The sequence below is a fragment of the Thalassophryne amazonica genome, chromosome 6 (assembly GCF_902500255.1).
Source record: "Thalassophryne amazonica chromosome 6, fThaAma1.1, whole genome shotgun sequence".
Taxonomy (NCBI): domain Eukaryota; kingdom Metazoa; phylum Chordata; class Actinopteri; order Batrachoidiformes; family Batrachoididae; genus Thalassophryne; species Thalassophryne amazonica.
The window spans coordinates 125794572-125805806 of NC_047108.1; the positions used below are offsets into that span (position 1 = coordinate 125794572).

Genomic DNA, 11235 nt, shown 5'->3' on the forward strand with positions numbered 1-11235 from the left:
GTGCTTCCTTTTTGGTTTTATCTCTTTCGGCCATATATTCCTTAAGTTCTTGATCTAACCACGGAGCAGAGATGTTTCTTACAGCTCGCTTTCTTATAGCAGCATGTTTGTCCATAACTTGTGTCATTAAGGTATTGAAAATCTCCACAGCTTTACTTGGGTCCTGTTCTTGTATTACTTCTGACCAGTTTATGCTTTGTACATCTGTAACAAAATCATCCTTGTTAAAATGCTTAAGAATTCGTTTACTAATACATTTTTGACCAGGTTTAGGTACTTTTGTTTTTCTTATAATTGCAGTTAAATTGTGGTCACTGCAACCAACAGGAACAGAAATTGCCTCAGTGCATAATTCTGGAACATTTGTAAACATTACATCAATTAGAGTTGCTGAACAGGTTCCATCAGCTTTTACATTTATTCTAGTGTATTTACTGACAAGTTGTCATTCTCATGCACAGCATCAGGATGCCTGCCGGTCATTAGTTTCCATTAAAACTGTTCAGTGCAAACACAGAGACTGGTGACAAAAGGAAAAATCCTGAAAATGCCGTCCCTACACTGAGGGGATCGGACCTTCCCTTTATTCTGGGAAGGTGCACTTGGCCGATGTGGTTTAGGTTCATTTGACCCCTAACAGGGAAGGCTCACTGCAAATTAATACCAAAGTTGTTCTGAGTGATGACTAGCGGTGTACTGATAATCATACTGTCAAGTCTGTACTGAATCGTGTTGTATTTTAAAATGAGTATTGCGTTACATTGTGATCTCTTTAAAAATCAACTATTCAAAAGAAGAAAAGCTGAATTTATGTTCAGGATTATTTCTATTAAATCTTTAGTACTGTTGTTATTATGTCATGGAACTACATATTGTGCAAATGTTTTAGGCACATTTAATGCATCTTAAAAGCATAAAAAAAAATCTGAAAACCTGATAAATAAATGAAACGAGTGAGGAATTTAAGGTGTAATGATAACTGATATGAAAACTGGGTTCTATTTACATGTGATTTTTCAGTATACAAGTCACACCCTAGCATAAGTTGCAGGACTTCAAAAATTATTTTAAGACAATGTGACTTAAAGTGTGAGTAATTCTGTTTTACAATCATTTTAATATTGGATTTTCATTTTCAACTGTGTGTGTGTGTGTGTGTGTGTGTGGTATACTGGCCAGTACATTGAAAACTAATTATTATTATTATTAGTTTTCAATGTACTATTAAAGCTTATTATTCTTATTATGGAATCAAAAAAATAAATAAATACAGCTCACAAATTTGCTTTTGTTGGAACTGATTTCATGTTGACATGGCAATAAAAAAAAGAGGGTGTGGGGGGCATCAAACACTACCTTTATTATATCTCTGGGATGTCAAACATTTGCACAGCAATTTTCAATTTCAAAATGAAAATAAATTGAAAAATTACAGCACTGTAGATCACCTTGGTGGGAGTGGCGTCTTCCAAGATCCCCATCCATAAATCACAAGGGGTCACAGAGTGATTTTCCGAGTATGAAAATTATGTCAATCACATTACAGTTAATACTTTACAGTTACCATATCTTAACACAAATATGCACCCACCGCTGAGGCCGTCTCAGCTGTGAGGCAGAGACTGCTGGAGGATGTGTCTCTACTTGAAAGGACCAAACTCACACCAGACCACATCTGCCAGCTCTTGGAGATCTGTCTTAACACCATGTATTTCCTGTTTAGGGGGAATTACTACAGGCAGATTCATGGCTGTGCGATGGGGTCTCTGGTATCCCCCATTGTGGCCAATCTGTACATGGAGCGAGTGGAGAAGACAGCCTTGACGTCTTTCACGGGCATCTCTCCCAGTCACTGGTTCAGATATGTTGATGACACATGGGTTAAAATCAAGCAACAGGAAGTTGAGGACTTTACAGAACACATCAACTCGGTGGACGCCAATATCAAGTTCACACGTGAGGATGCCACAACCAACCATATAGCCTTCTTGGACTGTGATGTTACGATTGGAGAGAACAGGCAGCTCCAGACAGGGGTTTACAGAAAACCAACTCACACTGACCAATATCTGCTCTTTGGCTCAAACCACCCCCTTGAACACAAGCTCGGGGTGATCAGAACGCTTCAACACAGAGCCCTACAGGTGCCCACAACTGCAGAGGGAAGGGCTAAAGAACAACAACTTGTCCAGAAAGCCCTCACAGTATGTGGGTACCCACGATGGTCCCTGGACAAAGTGCAGAAGTCCCAGAGAACAAAGAGACCAGATAGACAGGAGACGGAGACAAGAAGAACAGGTGTGTCTCTCCCTTATTTAGCAGGAGTAGGGGAAAAACTACAGAGGATCTTCAGACAGCACAAAATCCCAGTTTACTTTAAACCGGTTAACACCTTGAGACAGAAATTAGTTCACCCTAAGGACAGGATCCCTAGTTACAAACAGAGCAATGTAGTGTATTCTATCAGATGTCAGGAAAACTGTAACGAACACTACATAGGTGAGACTAAGCAACCTTTACACAAAAGGCTATACCAGCACCGCAGAGAGGGCACCAGTGGACCTCAGTCTGCAGTTCATCTCCACCTTAAAGACACTAACCACACGTTTGAGGACAAGGAAGTTAAAATATTAGCCAGAGAGAAGAAATGGTTTGAGAGAGGTGTCAAGGAGGCATTCTTTGTGAAACGTTTGAAACCCAGCCTTAACCGGGGAGGGGGGTCTGAGACACGCTTTGTCCCCTGTTTACAATGGGGTACTCAGATTAAAGCAGTCTCAGTCTTTTGTTCATGGTAATGAGTCATTCACGTCATCAGCAGAGTCGTCAAGGGAGCCATCAGGAGAGGGACAGCTGCCCTGTCATTAGGAGGGTGCTAAATAGAGCACAATAGGTGCTAATTAGAGCTATTGTTTAGTCACCAGCCCATAGCAGTCTGCCTCTCAGTAGGAGGGGTCTGGTTAGGTTAGCTTTTGTGACTTCTTGATTATTATTCTCTACAAGAGTCAAGACAGAAGTCAGACTACCAGAGCAAGAATTTTAGCTGAGGAAGCTTCTGCGATTTGAAGCAAAACGTCCTCGCGTCAAGCAACCCAGTCCAGTCGAAGATTCAAGCTTCTCTACCACACTTTCATTGTAAAGATAACTATAAAAGTGTGTAGTTTCCCCCTTTTTCTGTTTTTCATACAATATGATCAAAGGACATAATAAGTGCCCGTAGTCTAAGAATCATCCAATTACCTTTTAGGCTCTTCCAAATACGTTTTCCACCTCACGAAGCACACGAGAGAGAGGGAAAAAAAGGGTCCCGGTGGAACAGTCCTCTGTGATTCCATAAACAAATAGAGGTGTTTTCAACATCTAAACTCTGACAGAAAATTATTAATCTGCTACAAAATAATTATTTTACATACAGCATCGGGCGCACAATGCAGGTAGGACTGTCATGATAATGTGCACGAGAGGGCTGAACCAAAAGCCTGTCCTGTCCTTGTAGCTGTTTGTTTAAAATTCCATCAAGATGACAGCAAAACCTTTTTTATGGCTTGACTGGCCGCCTCTTACATCTCCATGTTCACCCTGTAAGTATTTGAAGAGCTTAAAATCTTCAACATTTACTCTCAGTAGGATCATTATCAAATGGGAAAGTAATTCCCTTCAGCTACTCCCTTGATTTCACATAGAATGACCTTTGTGTGACGATACTTTAAATTTACTTATTTCAGGTGAACTATCCCATGGTTTTACAAGAACATCATGTTTATCAGTTAACTTCTGAATATTATCACATTTTATACTCATGCACAGTGAAAATGTGTGCTGGCGTGTTGGTGAACAAAACAAATCAAAAGAGTATGGAACACACTTTGTGGATTGATTGAGGGTCAGCCAAGGGCCGACTGATTTGATTTTGAGTAATCAATTAAACTGACATTTTGAAACTTGTCAAGCTGCTTTTGCTTGACAAGAAAACCTATGCAAGTCTTTTTCCATAGTGATGTCGACATGCATACTACTGTATTTCATTCACAGCTAAACTCAAAAGGTCATAAGTCAAGGTCAAACATTTGGCACAGTGTTTACAGGGGATTATAGAATGCCTATTATGAGGAAATGGTTAAATATATATCTGTGGTTACTATTACACACTAACGTGAAGCTATACAAAGCACATTAATGAAGGAAAAAAAAACATTTGCAGTAAACACATCACACACAGTATGTGCTCAGTCAGTACACTGTTTGCTGTGGTTAGTCAGCTATACTTCCTGTAACACATGCATGCATTGCTTCCTGATGATAAACTGAGTGCAACAACTTCTCACTGCTGCCAGTTTTGCCCCATCTGCCGAAAGCACCTTCGACACTGATCTTACCGTGCATCCAGAAAGGATTCACACAATTTTTTTTTCCATATTTTGTTATATTACAGCCTTATTCCAAAATTGAGTAAATTCATTGTTCCCCCTTAAAATTCTACTCACAACACCCCATAATGGCAACATGAATTTTTTTTTAATTTTTGCAAATTTATTAAAAATAAATTACATGTGCATAAGTATTCAGGACCTTTGCCAGCAATTACAGCCTCACGTCTTCTAGAATATGATGCCACAAGCTTGGTGCACCTATCTTTGGGCAGTTTTGTCCATTCCTCTTTGCAGAGATGTTCAATCGGATTCAGGTCTGGGCTCTGACTGGGCCACTCAAGGACATTCACAGAGTTGTCCTGAAGCCACTCCTTTGATATCTTGGCTGTGTGTTTAGGGTCACTGTCCTGCTGAAAGATGAACTGTCGCCTCAGTCTGAGGTCAGGAGCGCTCTGGAGCAGGTTTTCATCCAGGATGTCTCTGTACATTGCTGCATTCATCTTTCCGTCAATCCTGACTAGTCTCCCAGTTCCTGCTGCTGAAAAACATCCCCAAAGCATGATACTGCCACCACCATGCTTCACTGTAGGGATGGTACTGTCTAGGTAATGAGTGGTGTTTGGTTTCCTCCAAACATGACGCCTGAAATTCATGCCAAAGAGCTCATTAGACCACATGAACTTGGTTCCTCATGGTCTGAGAGTCCTTCAGATGCCTTTTGGACTGTCCATGTACCTTTTTACTAAGAAGTGGCTTCTGTCTGGATGCCAGGACAGAGGAACAGATGCAGGGACTGACTGCGAGCAAAAAAATAAAAAAATAAAAACAAAAACAAATGTCATTCTGAAATTTGGTTTTTGAAAGTTTTTAACGCGTTGCACGTCCCGGGAATGTGGTAAATTTTATGTCATGCATCCAGCCTTGATTTTGCATCAGGATTGCTCAGCGCAAACGCTATCAGTCGACACGAATGTTGTTGTAGCGACAGAGAACTTTAATCCCTGTTACTGTTTTGCGTTTGGTTTCCCTTTTCCTAAGTGTAAGTGCTGATGCAGTTAAAGCAAGCAAATAACCACCCTGAGCCATAAATGCTTTTGGTTTGACATGAGTGATCTTTATCGAGGCTAAATCAAGGTCCAAGTCTCTTAACAAGCTGCAAATTTAGCCAGTGGTTCAACAGGGAATTGCCTTTGGCAAATAAGTGCAATACTGTAAAGACAATGTTTCAAAGCACAACACTCAGTTCTCTCAACACACTTTGGCTGCAACCAATGATGATTACCTTTGACAAGAAAGTTATGACGGCATCTATTAACTTTCTTTCTGACACAAAATCTTGGAGGAAAAAAATTATAGCTTAACTGAAATGCATACTATAAGGAATACTGAGGAGAGTTAAAAGATTTACTGGACATGGTGAATAAGGTACAGGTGGTCTTGAACTGGGAACCTTCTCTCTGGGAGGAAAATGCATGAACCTGCACTGTTATTTACTGTATATATATATATATATATATGCATATTTGATGGCTGTTGCTTGTGATATGGTACTGTCGGCAAACTGCTGTTCACAGGGCCCACCTTGTTACTGAACTAACAAACCTTATGGCTCATGTAGAACCATAACCTTGACCATGACCCCAACAATGGGTTTTCAGCTTGAAACTGCCTCATTATCTGCTTCAATCCCATGTCCCCCTTTATCTCAAAGGTTTATTAATGGATGTTATATGCAGTAGTGGAATACTGTACCGTATCAATAGCCACATTGAAATTTGATGGAGTCATGCTCTTAACATGTTTGACCCCCTGGACTGGATTTTGCCCAAAGCAGATGATCGCCTACAGCGCATCTGGAAAGTATTTACAGTGCTTCACTTTTTCCACATTTTGTTATGTTACAGCCTTATTCCAAAATAGAGTAAATGTATTTTTCCCCCCACAAATTTCTACTCAACACCCCATGATAACAACATGAAAAAAGTTTTTTTTTTATTTTTGCAAATTTATTAAACAGAAAACCTAAGAAATCACATATGCATAAGTATTCATAAGTATCCTTTGGCAGCAATTACAGCCTGAAGTCTTCTTGAAAATGATGCCACAAGCTTGGTGCACCTATCTTTGGGCAGTGTTGCCAATTCCTCTTTGCAGCACCTCTCAAGTCCTGCTGAAAGATGAACCATTGCTCCAGTCTGAGGTCAAGAGTGCTCTGGAGCAGGTTTTCATCCAGGATGTCTCTGTACATTGCTGCATTCATCTTTCCTTCAATCCTGACTAGTCTCCCAGTTCCTGCTGCTGAAAAACATCTGCACAGCCTGATGCTGCCACCACCATGCTTCACTGTAGGGATGGTGCCCTCCAAACAACAACAAAGAGTTCAATCTTTGTCTCACCAGACCAGAGGATTTTGTTTCTCACACAGATCCTTGATTTGCTGTGGCGACCCTGAGTGCAAACAAAAGAGCAGCCAAAGGGTCTGAGAGTCCTTGTGTGTAGAATTTTGAGGGGGGAAAAAAATGAACTTACTCCATTTTGGAATAATGCTGTAATATAACAAAATGTGGAAAAACTGAAGTGCTGTGAATACTTGCCAATTGCACTGTATGTATAAACTGAAATTTTGTGGCGATTTATTGAAAATATTTTTGCATAAACCTGCTATAAACACAATTGCTGTTTCTCACAGCCTGAGATGATGTAATCATATATGAGCCAACCAACATAACGTCACACTCACTCATCTTCAACCGCTTACTCCAACTAAGGGTCGTGGGGGCTGGAGTCTATCCCAGCAGTCATAGAGCGTGAGGTGGTGGGGGGGGTCACCCTGGACAGGACGCCAGTGTGTCGCAGGGTCACATACAGACAAACAAACACATTCACACCTACAGACAATTTAAAGTTTCCAATCCAGCTAACAGGTGTGTCTTTGGATGTGGGAGGAAGCCGGAGCACCCAGAGAGAATCCACGCAAACACGGGTAGAACTCCACACAGACAGGCCACATGTGAGAATCAAACCCATGACCTTCTTGCTGTGAGGCAGCAGCGCTAATGAATACCTTGAGTCACTTCAACATGGTCTTCACCGCTGTCATTATTTACGACAACATAACCTCTTTGTTGGAAATAATGACAACGTGAAGACCATGTTGAAGTGACTCAAGGTACTACTCACCCTGATGTGTGTGTGGGGTTTTTTTTAGATATGTGTGATGACTGTGCAAGTGTGTGCACAGTCATAATCACCTGAATGGAATTTCAAAACAAAGAAAACAGAGTGAAGCTGACAAGGAATGCTGCAGCTGAGGACAGGATGAGTCCTGCACTGAGACGCAGAGAGGAACCAGGAGGAGAACCGAGCTGGTTTTCACCCGCTGATTGTACTGACCCACCTGGTTACACGAGCCAGCTGCTGTGGTCTGTGTGTGTTTGTTATCACACACAGTCTGTGGCCGAATCTGCTGATTTTCCGAACAGAGAAGAAATTAAGAAGACAGGAGAGTAATTTCCTACTTCCATCCTTTAAATAACTTTCACATTTAAAGTTTCACATTAACAGGAAGCAAAGAGAAAAAGGTGCGGCAACTGAACGGAAAGTTCAGACATTTACGATGAAGTTGTGACACGAACATAATTCAAGCCACAAAAAGCAAAACCGACGTAAATTAAGATTCGTCCAGACACTAAGAGCACCCCCCCAAAAAAGAAGGAAAACAGAAAAGAGCCACGCACGAAATTTTCTACTTACAAGTCAAACACGAAGAGACCCAAATGATTAAACTCTTCCTGGAGCAGAAGCTTTTCCATCCGTGCTCAGAGTTTGAAACGAGCACATTTTCCGTCTCTCTGTTCTTTGTTTACAGGTAACGACCGCGCGACTCACCTGGTGCCTCGCGCGCCCGCAGCACGAGCGCGAACCCTCTTCCGGGATGTTCTGGTAAAAAAAAACACGACTGCGCGCGTGACGCCCCACGGACACGCAAACCAGCTATTCAGTGACAGAAGGAAGAAATACATTTAAATAAATCAGGAATATCATCTGACACCGAAATGTTAATCTTGTGTTCTGAGGCCACATCACTTCTTAGTTATTTATGGAAAAAATATTCCTGCCTGCGAATTTCCCCGTTTTTTTTTTCTTCCAATTTTCCTGGGAATCAATTTTTTTTTTCTTTCATACATTTTAAAGTAATTATTTTAAAATTATAGCACTGCTATACATATTATGTGATGATTAGATTATTGTATAATTCATAATATAATATACTTTATTGTTAAATATATTCTCAGAATTATTTGTTTTATCTTATTACAGACGGTATTGAGGCTTTAATTTCATTCACGTGTTTTACTTCATGTGTTTTACAACCCCAATTCCAATAAAGTTGGGACATTGTGTAAATTGTAAATAAAAACAGAATACAATGATTTTCAAATCATCTTCAACCTATATTCAATTGAATACACCACAAAGACAAGATATTTAATGTTCAAACTGATAAACTTTATTGTTTTTATGTAAATATTTTCTCATTTTGAAATGGATGTCTGCAACAGGTTTCTAAAAAGCTGGGACAGTGGTATGTTTCCCACTGTGTTACATCACCTTTCCTTCTAACAACACTCAATAAGCGTTTGGGAACTGAGGACACTAATTGTTGAAGCTTTGTAGGTGGAATTCTTTCCCATTCTTGCTTGATGTACGACTTCAGTTGTTCAACAGTCCGGGATCTCCGTTGTCATATTTTGCGCTTCATAATGCGCCACACATTTTCAATGGGCAACAGGTCTGGACTCCAGGCAGGCCAGTCTAGTACCTGCACTCTTACTACAAAGCCACGCGGTTGTAACACATGCAGAATGTGGCTTGGCATTGTCTTGCTGAAATAAGCAGGAAAGTCCCTGAAAAAGACATTGCTTGAATGGCAGCATGTGTTGCTCCAAAACCGGGATGTACCTTTCAGCATTGATGGTGCCATCACAGATGTGTAAGTTGTCCATGCCATGGGCACTAACACACCCCCATACCATCACAGATGCTGGCTTTTGAACTTTGCACTGGTAACAATCTGGATGGTCTTTTTCCTCTTTTGTCCAGAGGACACAACGTCCATGATTTCCAAAAACAATTTGACATGTGGACTCATCAGACCACAGCACACTTTTCTACTTTGCGTCTGTCCATTTCAAATGAGCTCAGGCCCAGAGAAGGCGGCGGCGTTTCTGATGTTGTTGATGTTTGGCTTTCACTTTGCATGGTAGAGATTTAAGTTGCCCTTGTAGATGTAGCGACGAACTGTGTTAACTGACAGTGGTTTTCTGAAGTGTTCCTGAGCCCACGGGGTAAGATCCTTTACACAATGATGTTGGTTTTTAATGCAGTGCCACCTGAGGGGTCGAAGGTCACGGGCATTCAATGTTGGTTTTCAGCCTTGCCGCTTACATGTAGAAAGTTTTCTAGATTCTCTGAATCTTCTGATTATATTATGGACTGTAGATGATGGAATCCCTAAATTCCTTGCAATTGAACATTGAGAAACATTGTTCTTAAACTGTTGGACTACGAGGTCTGTCCAACGTGATTCAAATCCATATAGTTTTTGAAAAAAATAAAAAGGTCTGTTACTTTTCGGACAGACCTCGTATTTTTTCATGCAATGGTTCACAAAGTGGTGATCCTCACCCCATCTTTGCTTGTGAATGGCTGATCCTTTTGGGGATGCTCCTTTTATACCCAATCATGACACCTGGGGAATAGGGTTGCCAACAGTCCCTTGAAAAACGGAATCGTCCCTTATAATGCGTTCCGTATTGACCTGAAACGGGACGCAGTTTGTCCCGTATTTCTGTGAGAATCAAAAAGTCTGTAAAATGTCAATGGAATTGACTGGCGCTTTATATGGAAACTTAAGGTAAATTTGATCCCAGCCTCTCTCCTGCTTTTCACCAATGAGCTGACAGACACGAGTTGACAATACAGAATCACTCTTATCTCATTGGTCGAGGGACATCTGCTCGCAAGAAGATACCGACGTCATGAGCCGACGACGGTTGCTGGACGACAATAACAAAGCAGCATGGCTGATATCGATACGGACACCGACACTGGCACTGCAGATATGCCTACGGACAGCAATGTCTGTAACGTCGTTACTACTCCTCCTAAAAAAAAACAAACAAAAGAATGCAAAAATACAGGGGAGAATGAGAAAAGGAAAATGTCTGGGTGGAAAAGGTGCGCGACAACAGTATTGTTTACTTTTCAGACTTTATTTTTTGCACTTTTTATTACACTAAATATGTAAATGTGCACTGTTACATTGTTTTGGATGATGCAAATTTTCTATTGTTTTTTTGTTAATTCATACAATTTTAAGTTAAGCGCTACAGAGACAGATTTATTTTTAAAGATTTTTTTTTATTTTATGCTTTGAAGCAGGACAGAATGCTCATATTGAAATTGTGAGTGAAAATTTATTTTGCACTAAAAATAAATAGCTAAATAATAATTTCCACGTGTTCATATCAGAACAAATGCATGTATGCATCTACTTAAATTCAGGGTCAAGTCAACAGTCAAATGGTTAAAAATCATTTCACACAGATGCTGGGAAGGGTGAAGGCAATGGTCGGTCGGCCCTGCCGGTGAGGTGTCCCTTATTTATTTTTCAGAGAGTTGGCAACCCTTCTGGGGAATGACACCCAGGTGTCATGGTTAGTTTTACCCTACTGATGATGTGTTGTTTCAGTAGTAATCCTGCTCAGTACGAGAGGAATCGCAGATTCAGACATTTGGTGTATGTGCTTGGCTGAGGAGCCAATGGTGCGAAGCTACCATCTGTGGGATTATGACTGAACGCCTC

The 11235-nt window shown here is 40.7% G+C and overlaps 1 protein-coding gene across 1 annotated transcript in view; it reads right to left on the minus strand.

Annotated features, from left to right (window-relative positions):
* The window catches only part of mical1 (microtubule associated monooxygenase, calponin and LIM domain containing 1), a 70883-nt gene extending 62625 nt beyond the window's left edge, over positions 1–8258 (minus strand). The window contains exon 1 of the mRNA XM_034173382.1: positions 8121–8258. The gene's annotated coding sequence lies outside the window, so the exon portion shown is untranslated. The remainder of the gene's footprint in view (positions 1–8120) is intronic.
* Between the last annotated feature and the right edge of the window lie 2977 nt (positions 8259–11235).